We start from the raw sequence: 19,409 nt of genomic DNA, 5'->3' as shown, positions 1-19,409 counted from the left end.
AGAAGGCTAAAGGTTGAAGGATTTTGAAAAGATCTATGCTAAATTTTTATTTGGTTTCTGTATACTATTACTATTATTACTTTCTGTTTATAACATTTTTATACTCATCAATAAAAGTTGAAACACAGGAAAGTGACCTTAAAATGAAGCAGGAAAGATTTTGTTTGCCTTTTGGAAATGCTACTTGACTACAAGAGTGAAAAATACCTGCTCAGTTTGTGAGTCTCTGTATGGAAAGGTCTCTCTTGGATGTGTGCTAGATATGTCTGTAGGCAGGGATCTTGACCAGAAGCTGGTGCAAAGGCCCTCTGGTTCTGTTGTTCCATCATTTCCAAGGAATGTATGCCTTTAATTCCATGAGAATGAAAATATTCTAATTTATTTGTTGTGCTTGGCACACTTAAGCTTCTTTTTGCTGTTTTCTTGGTGGCTGAAAGGAAAGGAGACCACAATGGTAGTCTCTAAGGTACATTTTAAGACTAGTGAATGAGGTCTTCCACAAGGTCTAAAAAGATAATATAGAGACCTATTATGATAGAATTTAAATTACGATCTCTATAGGATGACTTAAATATGACTGATTTTTTTTTTTTTTTTTTTTTTAGTATCCATTGCTTACTAGAGAATGGGAGACAGGAGAATCTCTGATGTCAACATTGCTTACTATCATCCAGTTGTTATACTATAATAATGATAGGTACTGTTTATCGAGAATTTACTATCTCCTATGCCTTGTAAAAGTGCTTCACATGTATTAGTTCATTTAATCTTTATAACAACTCTTAAGATGTAGGTCATTGGTTCTCAAACTTTATGTTTTCAGGACCCCTTTCCATGCCACTTGTAATTATTGAGAACCCTAGAATCTTTTGCTAATGTGGATTAAATCTATCAATACTTACCATGTTAGAAGTTTAAAAAATTTATTAGTTAATTTAAGTATAACAATAATAAACCAACTGCATTTGGACATAACATTTTTAAAATAAAAAACAACAACTCATAGTTCCCAAAAGAAAACATTGGAAGAGTGGTATTGTTTTACATTTTTGCAAATCTCTTCAATGTCTGACTCCAGCAGCTAGATTTTCTTATCTGTTCTGCTTTCAATCTGTTATGATGTCATACTTTATGTAGCTCCTTGTAAACCTCATTGTATACTCATGAGTGAATGCAAGTATAAAGGGCAACAACATTTTAGTACTATTATGAATATAGTTTTGACCTTGCCAGATCCCTAGGAGTGCTTTACGGACCCAGGGGTATTTGGGCCATACTTTGAAAACCACTGATACAGTAATTATTTTTATTTTACAAGTAAACATCACTATTTACTTCTGATAGGCTGAACTGCTAACAATTATCCATTTTTCTTCATCATTTTTGCTCTCATTTTTGGCATTTAGATGATCAATCTATGGTTGTGATATCACCAAGTTTAATATAGTAGCTTCCCTTATTGTAGACTCTAACTTGGGGGCTTTGCAGAATTTCCTGCACATCTGTTTAATTTTGAATTGGGGGACACTTCTAAATGCTAACTATGGGTGGTAGTTTTCAACCAGTTCAATTCTAACATAGTCTCTTTGAATGAGAAAGGCAATAGCATTAATATTTAACTAGTTTCAAAAGTTAGAACATTTAATTATGGGAGAAGGCTGCTAAATTTGACTACCGTACATAGAGATTCTAGCGTAATAAATTTCTTTATTCACCACAATCTTACTAAATTCTTTCTGGAAATGATGTTTACCTACTTTTCATGGCTCAGATCTTTCATGTGTAGAATAATTATTTAAAAATTGGTTTTGTTTTGTTTATTGACTTAGAGAGGAAGGGAGAGAGAGAGAGGAAAAAAACCAAACATATCGATTTGTCCCACTTATTTATGCATTGGTTGTATATGTCCTGACCAGGGATTGAACCTGCAACCTTGGCATAAGTGGGATGATGCTCTAACCAACTGGACTACCTGGCCAGGACCTATAGAAGAATTATTTATTTGGGGGAAAAAAGATTTCTTACTTGAAATAAAATAATTATTTACTGTTCTTATATCTTGTCACAAATAATATAGAAATAACCTTCCTCTTTCCTCAAAATGCTTTTATGTGAAGTTTCTGACAGAATTGAAAATCAGATAGTGTAAGTGCTTGATGATTCTAGCTTGTCTCGAAAATTCACCGATTAGTGTAGGGTCAATGGCGATTAGGGTAATCTTTCTTTTGAAAATATTTCCATGGTTATGAATGCTATAAAAACATAATAGTAATATCAGTAAGAAGTATTTAGACAGTTCAGCTGATTGTGTGAAGACCTTATTGAGAAGACTAAATTGCTCTGTCCTTCATTTATGGGCATAATTTTTAACCTAACAAAATTATGCATTATATAAATGAATGTATTTGAATGAGGTATTGCTAGAAATTCGAAAGTAAAGAATTCTATAGGATAGATGGAATTTTTACATAATTTAATTTTGATATAGTTTAAGCACATAGCTATTCATATTTCCTCCTGTCAAATTTAATACATGTTAACATTTTACTATGTCGGCTTTAGATACGTATTTTAAAAAGAAAACCCATTATATGATTGAAGATTCCCCATTCCTTCAGCTCACTACTCTTTTTACCTACACAAAAGTAGTGCTTATCTTATAGTTGGTGCATATGCTTCTTTGAATTTGTAAAAAATTTGCTGCCTACATAATGTTCATAAATACCATATACATAGCATTTCTAGTATTGGTATAAATATAAACATAATGTATATATATTGTTTTATAGTTTGTTCTTTTCCTTCATCACTGCTTTCAGTATTAATTTTAATACCTGTGGATCAATTTCATTCATTTTAACTTTTTGCAGTATTCCATTGTGAACATGAACTTCACATTCATGTCATGATTGATGAATGCTTAAATTGTTTCCTTCCAAAGTTTTGCTATTATAAATGTGCTTGTATACATACTCTTTTTCACATGCAAGAATTTCTCTGAAGTGTATAAATAGAAATGTTATGTTATAGAGTATGCGTGTATTCAACTTGACTTGATATTGCTAAGTTGTTTTCCAAGTGATTATACTGATTTACATTGCGACCAGCAGTAAGACTGTGTGATACATAACTTTGTTCTGGAATTAGGCACTTATTTTTCAGTATTAGGCATTAAATTCTTTTAGGATGTTAGTTTACTATGTCTTTATGTGTTGGATATAGATGCCAATAGTTTAATTTGGACTTTTGTTGGATATAATAATTTGTATTTTGTACTAGTTTGTTATCTGGAGGATTTATTTTGAGTTATTAGTAAACTGACAAGATAAATACAAAAGTCATTTAGTTAAATATAGTTGCTTCCATATTTTCACTAGATAATCATTTTGTTTTTGACTTGCCAGATGTGGTGTGTGTGTGTATATATATATATACATATTATATACATATATATACATATTATATATATATATAATTGTACTACCTAGACAGATTTTTCATATTTCAGAGTAATTAATGGTTTATGTAGAAATCGTCGAACTATTTTTTTATTTGTTGAACATAATTCATTAGGAAAAAAAACCATTATATTTAGGATAAGACCAAAATTAAGGTGTTTATGTAGAAATCGTCGAACTATTTTTTTATTTGTTGAACATAATTCATTAGGAAAAAAAACCATTATATTTAGGGTAAGACCAAAATTAAGGTGTTTGTGTCAATATTCATGACACAGTAAAGGTTTGTCATAACAGAACCCTAAGGGGAGATGGGACTAAATACAGCTCTTTTGCTACTCTTTTTTTTTTTTTTTTTTAATTTATTTCAGAGACAGAGCAAGAGTCAGAGAGAGGGATAGACAGGGACAGACAGATAGGAACGGAAAGAGATGAGAAGCATCAATCATCAGTTTTTCGTTGTAGTACTTTAGTTGTTCATTGATTGCTTTCTCATATGTGCCTTGACCGTGGGCCTTCAGCAGACTGAGTAACCCCTTGCTCGAGTCAGCGACCTTGGGTCCAAGCTGGTGAGCTGTTTGCTCACACCAGATGAGCCCACGCTCAAGCTGGCGACCTTGGGGTCTCGAACCTGGGTCCTTCCGCATCCCAGTCTAACGCTCTATCCACTGCGCCACCACCTGGTCAGGCCTCTTTTGCTACTCTTTAATGCAGTGATTTTCAACCTGGATGCTCTAAGAAATTTTAAAACATGCAGTAATGGACTGTTTAGTCAGGGGCACTGACCTCTTTTCCCTTAGATTGTCAAATAAAAAAAAATGACAACAGCCAACACAACAATAGCCGTCTGGTATGAATGCCCTGTCTTGAATCATTAATATATAAGTCATAAAATAGTGTTGCATCTTATTGGTCATGTTGCATAATAAGGTTGCATCTGATTGGTTAATTCTTGGTACCAGAAATCCTTCTATACAAGTATAGGCACCTGATTTTTTTTAAAGTCATTTTGGAGCAAAAAGAATAGGTAATTACTATTTTTTTGTAAATCAGTTAAAATTATATCTTTTTTTTGTCATATTGGCAAAAATATATTTTTTGGCATGCTGTAAAATTTTAGTAATTAGTTTATGTGTGTCATGAGATGAAAAGATTGAAAATTGCTGCTGTAATAAAATGTTACTGGTTGATCCTGTAAATTCAAGGTTAGAAACAAATTTGATAATCCCGTGCGGAAAAATAAGATTGGTCAGTTATTAAAACTACTCTTGACCTTTCAATTAGCATATCAAGTTCTATCAGACCCAAATATAATGCTGCTTTGGGCTATAGTTAAGCAATATATTTACAACAGGAAATTGTTAGCCACAAGGTTCTCTCAGATTAAAAGTTTTGTAATGTATTTAAAATGTTCAATTTATTAGGAAATCAAAAGGAACATGGAGATCTAAACATCATTTTGATAGATTTATTTGCCCTTATTTCTATTAAAAGTATTTCAAAACCTTTGATTTGATACTGAAAAATCAGTAACATGAGTCATCTTCTTTGTTCTAGGATAAACAGAACGCATGCTTTCTGCAGTTCCCTTGATCAATGAGAAAATGCCTTGTAGCAAAACCACATGGAGAGAATGTAGCTGTGGGTGATCCCCTGAGAGATTTTTTGATTGGATCTGGAAGTTTGGTATTGAAAGAAGAGGGAGACAGACAGGTTGTTTGAAAAAATTCCCATTAGACCAAATGCTTATGTTGGAGCTGTGCTATAACATTTTTCATGTAGAAAGTGCAACTTTATCAGTTTTAAAGGTTAAAGGCTATTCAATTGCATGATTATAATAATATATTTCTACTTTAGAAGTTTTGTATACATCATATTGTACTTCATTAGCCAGGAGACCAGAAATTTCATTTATTTACGTGCTGCTTGTCAGTCCCCTTTTTCTAGGATTTTATTCTGGAAATACATTATTACAAAATTTATCATTTATCTTAAAGTCATTGCAACTGCAGTACATTTTCTTTAGCTAAATACACTTGTCAAGTTTATAGACAGCAAAAGGAGAGAGATAAGCTTGATGATCTGACTTACAATTATTGTGATGTATGTACCATGTTAATGTTGATATTCTTTTCTTAGGAATTCTAATATCATTAGATGAGTAATCTTGACATTTACTTTGCTAATCATGGGCTGCTTAAACTTCATTATATTTAAGTTTGAGCACAATGTAGTTAAAATTCTCATTATATGACATGAATATGTGCTTAATTTTGACTATCTCAGCAGCTTGCTTTGAAATTTCTCTTGCAGCCGAACTATTAATGATGCTCAATGTTTTGACCTCCCTTTCCTTAAATTTAAAAAACAAAAAACGAAGTAGAAATATTTAGTGTTTTTCTGAAAGAAAGGAAGCAAAATTAATAGTTTTAAGAAGATTCTAATAGAAGAAAGTACTATGATGTTTTAAAAATTGGCTTGGTCCTGGCACTGCTTCGTGGCAGTGGAGCCCCAGATGCCTGGCCAAGCATCCCTTACCGACATCTGGAACCAGTTGCAATACATCACTGTCAAAACTGTTTTCTATACGTATCTGCATTTACACATTAGTTACCCACGCAGCACTCATCAAAAAAGCTGAACAATCTTGACATGGTGTCCCTTGTGGAACTGCAAAGGTGAACCGAAGTTGGGAGGCAGTGTCTCGCGTCACTGTCTGCTGAGCTCTTACAACAGGAAGCCTGATTAAAAGTGAAAGGAAAAATTTATCAGTTGCCTTGGCTCTGTAGACTTCAGTATAATTTTTTATTTACAAAGAGATTTTTTTGTATTATGTAAAGCATATGCATTATGAGCACCAAAATGATTTTTTTACAGAAGAGAAAAATATTTTTAGCTTTTTGTGAAAAAAAGGTTGCCTTTTGTATTTCTTAGATTTTCTACTAGCTAGATAATTTCTTTTATGTATCATTTTAGGGAAAATTTAAATTTAAAAATAGAACTGTGAATTATAGAAAAATATTGATAAGACTATGTCACTTAAACTTAATTGAAGAGTAGTATAAAATTTGAAACAGTTGACCTTTACTATTATATTGAAGTAATGTTTTTGCTCATTAATTTTTTAAAAAGCTGATTAATAGAAAAGTGCTTATTTATAGATGTTTTGTATTGTGTATTTATTTGTTTTTGAAGAAGAAATAAGAATTTTGACAAAAAGAAACATTAAGTCTTTAGCTAAAGAACTATTCAGAAGTCTTTGCTATCACATCCTGTATAATAATTGTACTACTAATAGTAATGATGACAATGGCAAACATTTTATGTACTAGAAACATTCTATATGTTTTATATGGGTTATCTCATTCAAATTTAATAAATGGGGATATTTATTCTTCCCCTATTTAATGGAAGTTAGTTACTTGCCCAAATTCACACAACTGATAAGTGGTAGAACTAGAATTCAGTTCCTAGCAGCCTGTTTGTAGAGCTCATACTGTTTTTTATTCTTTGGTTTAAATGTTTTACTTTATAAAAATTTTCAATCATATAAAAGTGGAGAATACAGTGAATTCTTAAATAACCATCAACCGGATTTAACCGCTGTTAGTGTTTTGGACTTGTTTTGTGTGTTCTCCCACAGCCTTTTTCCTGCTATAATATTTCAAAGCAAAGTCCAGACTCCATGTTATATCATCCCTAAATACTTAAGTTTACCTAATGGTTTCTGCCTTACATAAACCCACAGTACCAGTATCACACCTCACAAAATGAATAAGTTCTTCAGTTAACAAGATTTTATTTTAATATCATCTAATATCTATTCAAATTTCTTGATCGTCTAACATATATATGTCTTTTTACAGTTGAGTTGCTTGAATTAGTATTAAAAAATGCCCATTCATTGTATTTAATTATGACTCTTAATTACCTTTGACACTAGAACAGGCACTCTCAACCCCTAACTCCCTCATCGGCTACCAGTGCTTTCCCACGTACTATTGACTCCCTGAAGAAACCAGAATGGTTATCCTGGAGGATGCCTCACATTCTGGACTTTGTTGATTACTTCCTTGTGGCATTATTTCATTTATGCCTGTATTCTCTGACTTTCCTCTAGACTGGAAATTAGACCTAAAGCTTGATTAGATTCATATTGTATCATGTCAGACATAAAGTTTTGTTTTGTTTTACTTTTTGTAATGCTAAGATTGATTTCAGTAGTGCCAGCCTGTTCCTTTCATTGTCAAGTTCCTCATTCATCATCCATTACCTAATGGTTTTACCATCCATGGATAATCAGTGCTTGAATTATTGAATTTCTTAGGGGTTGAAAATGGTAGTTCCCAATTATGTTATTTCTTCTTCATTTATTAGACAAAACTCTTTAGAAGAGCTTTATTTGATTCATTAGGGCAGTTTGGTTATTCTGAAATACAGTTCACACTGGAAAGGCAGTATAAAATGCTTAATTCTTTAAGTATCAATTTTCAGAGTAATGAGGTAGTACCTTAGCATTCTTCAGTGGTGTATAAGTTTTTATTTCTTCCCTTCCCTTCCCTTCCCTTTCATCATTCTTTTTCTTCTTTCTTTCTCTGTCTCTTTCTTTTCCTAGTAGTTATTATATAATCTTGGTTTTTTGTATGTGCAGTGTGTTTTAATCAGTTGCAGACATTATACTTTTTTTTTTTTTTTTTTTACAGAGACAGAGAGTCAAAGAGAGGGACAGATAGGAACAGACAGGAACGGAGAGAGATGAGAAGCATCAATCATCAGTTTTTCTTTGCAACACCTTCGTTTTTCATTGATTGCTTTTTCATATGTACCTTGACCGCGGGCCTTCAGCAGACTGAGTAACCCCTTGCTCGAGCCAGTGAGCTTGGGTCCAAGCTGGTGAGCTTTGCTCAAACCAGATGAGCCCACACAAGCTGGCAACCTCGGGGTCTCGAACCTGGGTCCTCTGCATCCCAGTCCAACGCTCTATCCACTGCGCCACCGCCTGGTCAGGCGCAGACATTATACTTTTCTTTTTGTATTTTCTGAAGTTGGAAATGGGGAGGCAGTCAGACAGACTCCCGCATGCACCCAATCGGGATCCACCCGGCGCGCCCACCAGGGGGTGATGCTTTGCCCATCTGGGGCGTCGCTCTGTTGCAACCAGAGCCATTCCAGCGCCTGAGGCAGAGGCTACAGAGCCATCCTCAGTGCCCAGGCCAACTTTGCTCCAATGGAGCCTTGGCTGCCGGAGGGGAAGAGAGAGACAGAGAAGAAGGAGAAGGAGAAGGGGAGGGGTGGAGAAGCAGATGGGCGCTTCTCCTGTGTGCCTTGGCCGGGAATCGAGCCCGGGACTCCTGCAAGCCAGGCCTATGCTCTACCACTGAGCCAACCGGCCAGGGCCAACATTATACTTTTTTTTTTTTTGTATTTTTCTGAAGCTGGAAACGGGGAGAGACAGTCAGACAGACTCCCGCATGCGCCCGACCGGGATCCACCTGGCACGCCCACCAGGGGTGACGCTCTGCCCACCAGGGGGCGTTGCTCTGCCGCGACCAGAGCCACTCTAGTGCCTGGGGCAGAGGCCAAGGAGCCATCCCCAGCGCCTGGGCCATCTTTGCTCCAATGGAGCCTTGGCTGCCGGAGGGGAAGAGAGAGACAGAGAGGAAAGAGGGGGGGTGGAGAAGCAAATGGGCGCTTCTATGTGCCCTGGCCGGGAATCGAACCCGGGTACCCCGCACGCCAGGCCGACGCTCTACCGCTGAGCCAACCGGCCAGGGCCAACATTATACTTTTTGATGCTGAAATTGTCCCACATTTGTCCACTGGATCTCCTTCTAGTTGGCTCCTGTGTCCATTTGACAAGACTCCATTATTAGCTTTTATGGCTTTTTACTTTTTGGCACAACAAAATATGCCAGGCTCATCTTGTATATTACTAGCATTAGACATAGAATTTGCCATTTCTCCAAAGAGAAATGGTTCTTTTTATTGAGGAATGCCATATAAAGATCACAATATGGGTACTTAATGTTATTGGGTTATTTGCATTTAGGAAAAGAGAGAAATGAGTTCACATTGATAATTCCAATTCAAATTTAAGATGACAGGGTTTTTACTTAACATCTTTGATCTTTTTATTTATTAATTTTAATGGGGTGACATTGATAAATCAGGGTACATATGTTCAGAGAAAACATCTCCAGGTTATTTTGACATTTGATTATGTTGCATACCCATCACCCAAAGTCAAATTGTCTTCTGTCACAAAAATATGGAACGCTTCTCGAATTTGCGTGTCATCCTTGCACAGGGGCCATGCTAATCTTCTCTGTATCGTTCCAATTTTAGTATATGTGCTGCTGAAGCGAGCACAACATCTTTGATCTTATACTTCTACCTTCTTTCTTTATGTTAAAAATTGGATTCCTAACCAAAGTAATGTAATTACTCATTTTCTTTGTTTTATATTACATATATAATGGTTTCAAAATAACATCAGACTATCTATTGAATGAAGTTAAAGGTTTTGTAGTTTTTTTGGGGGGAGGGTCCTCAGATTATATCTTCCTGTGGATGTATAAACTGTGTTCTGAGGTCAGATTAACAGACAGTTATGTCATTGTTGAGTCTTTAGTTTTTAAGATTGTTTTCTGCTGTGACTTGGAGCCTGTATAACTCCTTCAAGTTTCAGTAATTAGTCTCTGTTTCTTGCCTAGGATCCCACATAATGTTGGTTCTTTTCTATTTTGGTGTGATTTTTGTTGGTGAGTTCTGGGTTCCATGACTATCCCTTTTGTATTTCTCTTTGCCATGCCATCACAATTTGCTGCTATTAAACGTGGGGTTTTATTTTTGCCACCTATCTGTATTCTAGAATTTGGGAGATTCCTTGTCACCTTCTTTTGTAGAAGACATGTATGGGCTTATTCATTCCCGATTGCTCTGTCTAGTTATGATGATGAAATGTGGTGAGACTTAAGATGTATCCTGCTTTGTTATTTCTGAAAGTTACAGTGTTTGCGTAATCTTAACCCCCACTGTATGGTATTGCTGCTGTGATGCTCTAGTGCAGCATGCAACTTGGCTTAAGAAAGATTTCTTTTGAGCTTTATGCTTCAGTGCTAGTTATTGAGGAATGATTAGGAGGAAGAGCAAAAAGGGGGAAGAAATTAGTATCTACAGCAGTAAGCCAGGAATATGCTGATAATGAGAAATATATTACATTTTCTTGCTGAATCCTCTAATGCCACCATAAATTTGTATTACCCTAATTTTATACATTAGAAAACTCAGAATTAGCAAAATTAAGTAACTTGCCTAAGGTTACATGACCAGGTGACAACGCTGGATTCTAACTGAGGGATATCTGGTTCCAAAGCCCGTGTCTTTCTTATTTACACTGTATTTACTTTCTAGGTACTTTCTGTAACGTGGCTCTCAAAGGCAGCTTGCTGAGTACCTTAAATCAAAAAGTTTTAGGCTGGGTGTGTAAAACACAAATCAACCTTGTCTTAACTCAGGTTAATGCTCTTAAATCATTTGTGCTGATTACAAGATATGTAAAGGGTCTTAAATTATTTTGTTTAAGGCAGTAGCCTAAAAGGTTGAGGATGATATTTAAAAGATGTTTTATCTTTTATTCTTTATTAAAGGTGAAGGAATTAGAGCATATGTTACTATAAAACATATTTGACTTCTAGATTCCTAGGAAAGTGCCAGAATGGTATTGCATAACAGAATGCAGTCCTGCCCTGCCACTATCTAAACTTCTCATCAGTGTTATAACTCCCAACTGAAAACTGGCTTTTGACGTTTTCTCCTATCTCAGCAAGATGCCAAGAAGCAGCGTCAGGCCTGCAGAGTGATGATGTGTGGAGATCTGGTTCTACGTTTGCTACAGATGTGGTTTATAAAGAGAGCTTTGGATCAAAGAAAATAAGGGAAATGTTTTACAGTGCTAGATCAGCCTCTGTTTTTGGAAAAGGAAAGAAAAATTAAATTGAATTATCTGTAAATATATTATTTTTTCAGGAAATAGAATGTTTTAGCATTTCAAGAAAGGGATTTAAAATGTTTTTTAGTTTATTTAAATTGAATTTATTGGGGTGCCATTTGTTAATAAAATTATATAGGTTTCAGGCGTACAATTCTAGAATACACTGTATTACTGTGTTGTATGTTCACCACCCTAAGTCAAGTCTCCTTCCATCCCTGTTTATCTCCTTATCCTCTTCTACTTCCCCACCTCCTTTTCCCTCTTGTAGTCACCATAGTGTTGTCTGTGTCTGTGAGCTTTTTTTCTTTGCTTTAATCCATTCACCAAGAAAGGGATTTTGTTTCTTCTCTTTCTCCCTCCAGTTTTTTCTTTCCATTTTGATGCATCAGTTCCAGCAAATAGTAGTGATGTCTCCATTCTTGGGTGTCAAGCATCAGAATACAGTTTTTATTTTGTCCAGCTCTATTGAGATATAATTTACATACTGTACAATTCACTCACTTAAAGTGGGCAGTTCAGTTTATCTTTAACATACTATATTTCCCCATGTATAAGACTCACCTTTTAAAAAAAATTTGGGGTCTAAAACTGGGTACGTTTTATACCAGGGGTCCCTAAACTACGGCCTGCGGGCCGCATGTGGCCCCCTGAGGCCATTTATCTGGCCCCCGCCGACTTCCAGAAGGGTCACCTCTTTCATTGATGGTCAGTGAGAGGAGCACATTGACCATCTCATTAGCCAAAAGCAGACCTATAGTTCCCATTGAAATACTGGTCAGTTTGTTGATTTAAATTTACTTGTTCTTTATTTTAAATATTGTATTTGTTCCCGTTTTGTTTTTTTACTTTAAAATAAGATATGTGCAGTGTGCATAGGGATTTATTCATAGTTTTTTTTATAGTCTGGCCCTCCAACGGTATGAGGGACAGTGAACTGGCCCCCTGTGTAAAAAGTTTGGGGACCCCTGTTTTATACAGTGGTTATAGATTCTTTTTACTTACATTTCCCGCTTTTTCACGCTTGTTTTTGTGCTAATTGCTGTAGACTTTTTACTTGCATTTCCCGCTTTCTTGTGCTCGTTGTCTTTGCGCTCATTGTTTCACACTTGTTACTGGTATACTATGGTAGGTTATGTTTTGCCATGTTCTGCCCAGAAATGGCTCAGAAAAATTTTTGTACTATGCTTATTTCAAGTTAAAAGTGATCCAGTTTTCAAAAGTGAATGGAAGTCATGCTGCTGAAGGTAAGTTTGGTCCTCCTCCAACTGAGAAATCAACCCAAGACTGGCTCTGGGAAGAAGAAACCCTACTGAAAACGGCACGGCAGAAGAAGGCCATGAGAGGCAAGTCAGCAAAATGGCCTGATTTAGAGAGGAAACTGAAGATATGGATTGAAGTGCAAAGGGACATTGGAATTCCTGTGTCCACAAAGATGGTTCAGCATGAGGCAAGAGGAATTGCTGATGAAAAAGAAGTTACTGATTTCAAAGGAGGACACAATTGGTGCTTCAGGTTCATGAAACAAAATGGACTAAGCGTGTGTACACACACCAGACTTGCCCAAAAGATGCCTGAAAGCTATGAGCAGAAGGTCCTTGAATTTCATCATTTTATCATTCAATGTCGGAAGGTACATCAGTTTGAGTTGGGACAGATTGCAAATATGGATGAAGCCCCCCTTCAATTTGATGTCCCAAGTAACAGAACTGTTGATAAGAAGTGGGTGAAAACTGTAACTGTGAAGGGAAGTGGATTTGAAAAGAGCCATTATACAGTTGTTCTAGCTTGTTGTGCCAATGGAACCAAGCTGCCTCCTATGCTGATTTTCAAATGCAAAACAATGCCAAAAGAAGACATCCCTCGAGGAGTGATTGTCCACGTTCATGACAAGGGTTGGATGGATCAGGATGGGATGAAGATCTGGTTTGAGAAAATTTGGAGGAGACTAGGTGGGCTCTTATGCAAACTTGCCTGATTGGTACTTGATCAGTTCAGGGCACACATAACAAAAAACACAAAGAAGATTGCTGCAGACCTAAAAACAAAACTTGCCATCGTACCTGGAGGCTTGACATCCCAGCTCCAACCACTTGATGTCAGCATTAACAAACCCTTCAAAGCTGCCATGAGAGACAAATGGAACCAGTGGATGAAGTCTTCTGGGGACAATTTGACATCAGCAGGAAGAGTGAAGAAACCAACTATAGGAGAACTTTGTACCTGGGTGAAAAAAATCCTGGGATAATATCAAGATTGAGATCATTGTCAAGTCATTTAAGAATTGTGGCATTTCAAATGCCATAGATGGAACTGAGAAAGGCAATATATGAAGACAGTGATTCGTCATCAGACACAGACGAGGACAAGCTAATGGATGGGAGTTTTGACAGTGATGAGGAGTTGTACGGATTTTATGATGAATAAAACTTGAGTTCAATAACTTTATGTAATCCTTTTTTCCCCCCAAATTTCAGGCCCCCAAATTAAGGTGTGTCTTATACATGGGGAAATACGGTAGTTTCAGAATTGTGCAACCATAACAATAATAATTTTAGCACATTTTCATCACCTCCCAAAAAAGGCTCATACCCATTTCCAAGGTTTGCCTATCTTGACATTTCGAATCAATGGAATATGTGGTCTTTTATGATTTGCTTAACGTTATTTTTTTTCTTTAATGTTACAGCATGTGTCAATATTTTCTTTTTTTTTTTTTTAAGATTATTTTTATTTTATTTATTTATTTACAGAGACAGAGAGAGAATCAATGAGAGGGATAGACAGGACAGACAGACAGGAACGGAGAGATGAGAAGCATCAATCATTAGTTTTTCGTTGTGCATTGTGACACTTTAGTTGTTCATTGAATGCTTTCTCATATGTGCCTTGACCGTGGGGCTACAGCAGACTGAGTAACCCCTTGCTTGAGCCAGCGACCTTGGGTCCAAGGTGGTGAGTTTTTGCTCTAACCAGCTGAGCCTGCGCACAAGTTGGCAACCTCGGGTCTCAAACCCGGGTCCTCCGCATCCCAGTCCGACGCTCTATCCACTGCGCCACCGCCTGGTCAGGCAATATTTTATTTCTTTTTACTGCAACATAATTTTTCATTGAGTGGATTTTTTATTTACCCATTCATTAGTTGATGGATAGTCGGTTGTTTCACTTTTTGGGTATTATTAATTACGCTGCCATGAACATTTGTGTACAAGTTTTAGTGTAGACCTATACTTTCATTTTTCTTGGGTGTACACATTTATATTTTGAATACACCTTGGAGTGGAATTGCTGTGTCATTTGGTAATTCTGTGTTTAATTTTTGAGGAACTCATGGACCTTTTTTCCAAAGTTGCTGTACCATTTTATATTCCCATCTGCACTATATGAGGGTCCTAATGTCAGTTTAATTTTTAACAGTGTCGTCAGTCAGATAAATACTGCTTGCTTTCTCTAGCCAGAGATACTCCTAGGTATTGAAAATATAGCAATGAAAATGAATGACAAATATTGCTGCCCACAAAGACCATATAATTAAGTGCAGAGAGACAGACATAAGTCAATAAATAGAATAATTTCAGAGCATGATAAATGTTATGAAAGATTATCCTGGGGTAGGAGGAAACTTTAGAAAGAATAGTCTGGGAAAGTTTCTATGAGAGAAGAACATTTTATCAACTGAGACTCAGAAATGTAGCTGAAGAAGGGAACAAGGAAGGCAGAAACTCCTTGAGTGTCACCTTTCAACAGATTTTTAGAGCGGTAATGCTGATGTGATAGTGGCTAAGACTTACAATGGACCAAATTGTTTTTACTTTTTTGTGTGTGTGTGAATTATTTATATCTTTTGCCTTTTTTTATTAGGTTTGTTTTTATTACTAATTTATAGCAATTCTGTGTATTTTGGATTCTAATCCAGTAAAACATAGACAAAAAATATGAAAAGACAATTAACAGAAAAGGCAATACAATAATTCTTAAACATGCAAACAGAATTGCTCAACCTTACTCAAAATAAGATAAAGAATAACAAGATGTTTGTGTTCAGGAATAGGAGAAAGACATAAAACTGTTGTACTTTTTATATAATTGAACTATGCGACCTTCTATTAAAAATCTTAAAATGAAAATATGCTTTAAAGGGATTGAGATGGTAATAATTAAGATTAATAAAGGGCCGTTTTGAACTCTTCTGCAGTTAATTTTTCCAAATAGTAGAAGTCTCAAGAATGTTCCTCGTGTTTGTTTTGTTAAGGTTTTCAGAAGGGCAGCAAGGAAAGGATGCATTGTCAGTTGGTTCTTCTCTACTGAAATGGAAGGCAGAAACATTCTGAGAGCAGAGCCATTGGCATGTATTTGGCACCCTGAGGGAAAAAAAAGATTCCGTTATCCTTTCTTCTTTTTTCTTTCCTTTATTTTACAAGAACACTTTGGATAATAGTTTCTTTCCTGCTCTGAGAATTTTAAAGAAACTTCTGCAATCCACATGAATAGTTGCTGCACTGAGCTACAGACTGCTTCCCATTTGTAGTGCTCAACTTGCAGCTCCTTCGAATCATCAGAAGCTCCAGATACATTTTGGTAGACTAGAAGATTCGAGCTACAGGAAGGAATAGGAGTAAAAACTTTGCAGAATATGAAAAATCTACTAAATCACATTCTTGGGATTATGTATGAACCAAGTTATCTACATAAATAATATTGTCTGTTGTTAGCTACTATTGCTACTTGCTGTTCTTTGCTCCTTATGAGATTAAATTGGACTCTGCCAGTGTCAAATAACAAAAGTACATATACCTAACCCTAGCTCTTTGTACCAAATTACAAAATGTTTGGAGAAAACAAAGGGCAGGAATGATGGCTGTCACTGTATCATCTAGGGTAGAAATGTGTGGTACTAATCTAAGAAGGTTTTATGAAATTGAGAGACTAAGGTAGAATTTTAAAGGTGAAAAGGATTTTTTTTGGGGGTGGGGGGGAGTGTTAGAATTTTTAGGGAAGTAACATCTAAGGATGACAAATTTTTGCCAAGGCAAGAGAAACAGTGAAGGCAGCAAGGTAAGATGGAGCTTTTTGGTGGAGCCTAATACTCATGTGAGAAGAATGAATGGTCCATACTATGAGTTTTGGAGTCATACAGTGGATTTGGGTCCCAATTTTGTACTTTTCAACCAGGTTGCCTTGAAGAAGTAACTTTTTTTTTTTTTTTTTTTTTCCTGAAGCTGGAAACAGGGAGAGACAGTCAGACAGACTCCCGCATGCGCCCGACCGGGATCCACCCGGCACGCCCACCAGGGGCGATGCTCTGCCCACCAGGGGGCGATGCTCTGCCCATCCCGGGCGTCGCCATGTTGCGACCAGAGCTACTCTAGCGCCTGGGGCAGAGGCCACAGAGCCATCCCCAGCGCCCGGGCCATCTTTGCTCCAATGGAGCCTTGGCTGCGGGAGGGGAAGAGAGAGACAGAGAGGGAAAGCGCGGCGGAGGGGTGGAGAAGCAAATGGGCGCTTCTCCTGTGTGCCCTGGCCGGGAATCGAACCCGGATCCTCCGCACGCTAGGCCGACGCTCTACCGCTGAGCCAACCGGCCAGGGCCGAAGAAGTAACTTTTTAAATTTCTAAAATGGAGATAATTAATAGTGCTTAACCTCAGCAAGTACTTGTGAGGATTAAATGAAAACATGTATGAAAGTGTATGGTCACGTGCCTTGCACACAGTAGGTCCTCAGTTAGATGTATGTTACTACTATTAATAATTTTGGGATGAGAACCAAGTGAGTCTCATTCGTTGTAGGTTTGAAGAATCAAGAGGAAACATGATATATAAAGAGAAATGTATTTATTCAAAATAACTGTCACTTGTACAAGTCTATATATATTGAGGAAATTAGCGTCCTTTTTTGTGATAATTCAGTTGGAATGAGGTTCAAAAGAAAGAGGAAGGATAAAAAAATAACCTTGTAATAAAAATACCGTCTTTGTCTTTCACCCCTTAACATATGTAACCTACTTCACATTTACCTTCATTGAAATTGGATCTGAGCCTGACCTCTGGTGGCGCAGTGGATAAAGTGTTGACCTGGAACGCTGAGGTCGTTGGTTCAAAACCCTGGGCTTGCCCAGTCAAGGCACATATGGGAGTTGATGCTTCCTGCTCCTCCCCCCTTCTCTCTCTCTCTCTGTCTCTCTCTCCTCAAACATGAATAAATAAATAAAAATAATTAAAAAAAAAGAAATTGGATCTGATAATGAGATATACTAGATGCTCAATAAATGTTAATTTTATGCATATAATTATTTTTTTTTAATTTATTTTTATTTTTTATTTTTCTGAAGCTGGAAACGGGGAGAGACAGTCAGACAGACTCCCGCATGCGCCCGACTGGATCCACCCGGCACGCCCACCAGGGGGTGACGTTCTGCCCACCAGGGGGCGACGCTCTGCCCCTCTGGGGCGTTGCTCCTTTGCGACCAGAGCCACTCTAGCGCCTGGGGCAGAGGCCAAGGAGCCATCCCCAGTGCCCGGGCCATCTTTGCTCCAATGGAGCCTCACTGCAGGAGGGGAAGAGAGAGACAGAGAGGAAGGAGAGGGGGCGGGGTGGAGAAGCAGATGGGCGCTTCTCCTATGTGCCCTGGCCGGGAATCGAACCTGGGACCCCTGGCACGCCAGGCCGATGCTCTACCACTGAGCCAACCGGCCAGGGCCTATGCATATAATTCTTTATCTGCTCTTGCCAAAGGATGAAATGGGAAATAATTCTTGAAAAACAGGATTTTAGGAAGTGAAGGATAAATAAAGGAATGCAAGGTAGAAATAAGCACTGGTTACCAAGTGGTTTAGGTTGTAAACTCCAGTTGTGTTGAATGAACACATGTAACTTGTTACACAGTATAAGTTAGCAAGATTTAACATGAGCTGACAGAGAAAAGCCAAAGAGTTATGGGGAGGTTAAAAGCTTGGGAACCAGAGAGCATATCAGTCTTGCTGACCCTGAGAGTTAGGGAAGATGTTTTGGATGACTATATACATTCAAGTATATATACACTGGATGGACAGCAAGAAAAGAGACCAAGTAAAGGATAAGAGAAAGGGATTATGTTGGCATATGATTCTTAAATGTTCCAGGATTGTATTTTTTTATGACTTTCCTATTTATGGAATTGAGATAATGAACTCCTGACATCTCATCTCATACTTTTGTACTCCATTTTGAAGTATTCTGTTGGCTTAAAATTCTTAGTGTAGGCCCTGGCCGGTTGGCTCAGCGGTAGAGTGTCAGCCTGTCGTGCGGGGGACCCTGGTTCGATTCCCGGCCAGGGCACATAGGAGAAGCGCCCATTTGCTTCTCCACCCCCCCCCCCTCCTTCCTCTCTGTCTCTCTCTTCCCCTCCCGCAGCCAAGGCTCCATTGGAGCAAAGATGGCCCGGGCGCTGGGGATGGCTCCTTGGCCTCTGCCCCAGGCGCTAGAGTGGCTCTGTTCTTGGCAGAGCGACGCCCCGAAGGGGCAGAGCATCGCCCCCTGGTGGGCAGAGCATGCTGGGTGGATCCCGGTCGGGCGCATCTGGGAGTCTGTCTGTTTCTCCCCGTTTCCAGCTTCAGAAAAATACAAAAAACAAACAAACAAAAAAATTCTTAGTGTAAAGCAAAAGCTTTAAGAGACCAGTACAATGTTCTGTTATCTGTCAATCTTGTGATGCTCATTTTTGGGCTACAGGGAGCACTTTGGACAGTGGGCCATTCAGATCCCTGTGTAAATATGGGTATCAGCAGAGGGATTGTTTTTATGCTTTTAGTGTTCACAGACCTGTCCTTTGTTATTCTATCTCCAATAGTAAAGAAGGTAGTGAGGATAAATGTGATTTGTTTAGTTATGCTAGTATTTAAAATGTTTCCCAGAAAATTCTTCTGTAGATAGAAACAACTTTATAATAAAGAATTTATCCAGGCTGGAATTTTCTTTTAAACT

General features: G+C 37.5%; 1 protein-coding gene and 1 non-coding gene across 3 annotated transcripts in view; one reads left to right on the top strand and one right to left on the bottom strand.

The window, feature by feature from the left end:
* PBX3 (PBX homeobox 3) overlaps positions 1 to 19,409 on the top strand; it is a 222,472-nt gene that overhangs the window by 70,440 nt on the left and 132,623 nt on the right. The window lies entirely within an intron of this gene.
* On the bottom strand, positions 9,721 to 9,827 carry LOC136396408 (U6 spliceosomal RNA). The gene has a single exon (XR_010749696.1). It is a non-coding gene; the product is annotated as a U6 spliceosomal RNA (small nuclear RNA).

Source organism: Saccopteryx leptura, chromosome 2 (assembly GCF_036850995.1).
Source record: "Saccopteryx leptura isolate mSacLep1 chromosome 2, mSacLep1_pri_phased_curated, whole genome shotgun sequence".
Taxonomy (NCBI): Eukaryota; Metazoa; Chordata; class Mammalia; order Chiroptera; family Emballonuridae; genus Saccopteryx; species Saccopteryx leptura.
This window is presented reverse-complemented; position numbering and strand designations above follow the sequence as displayed.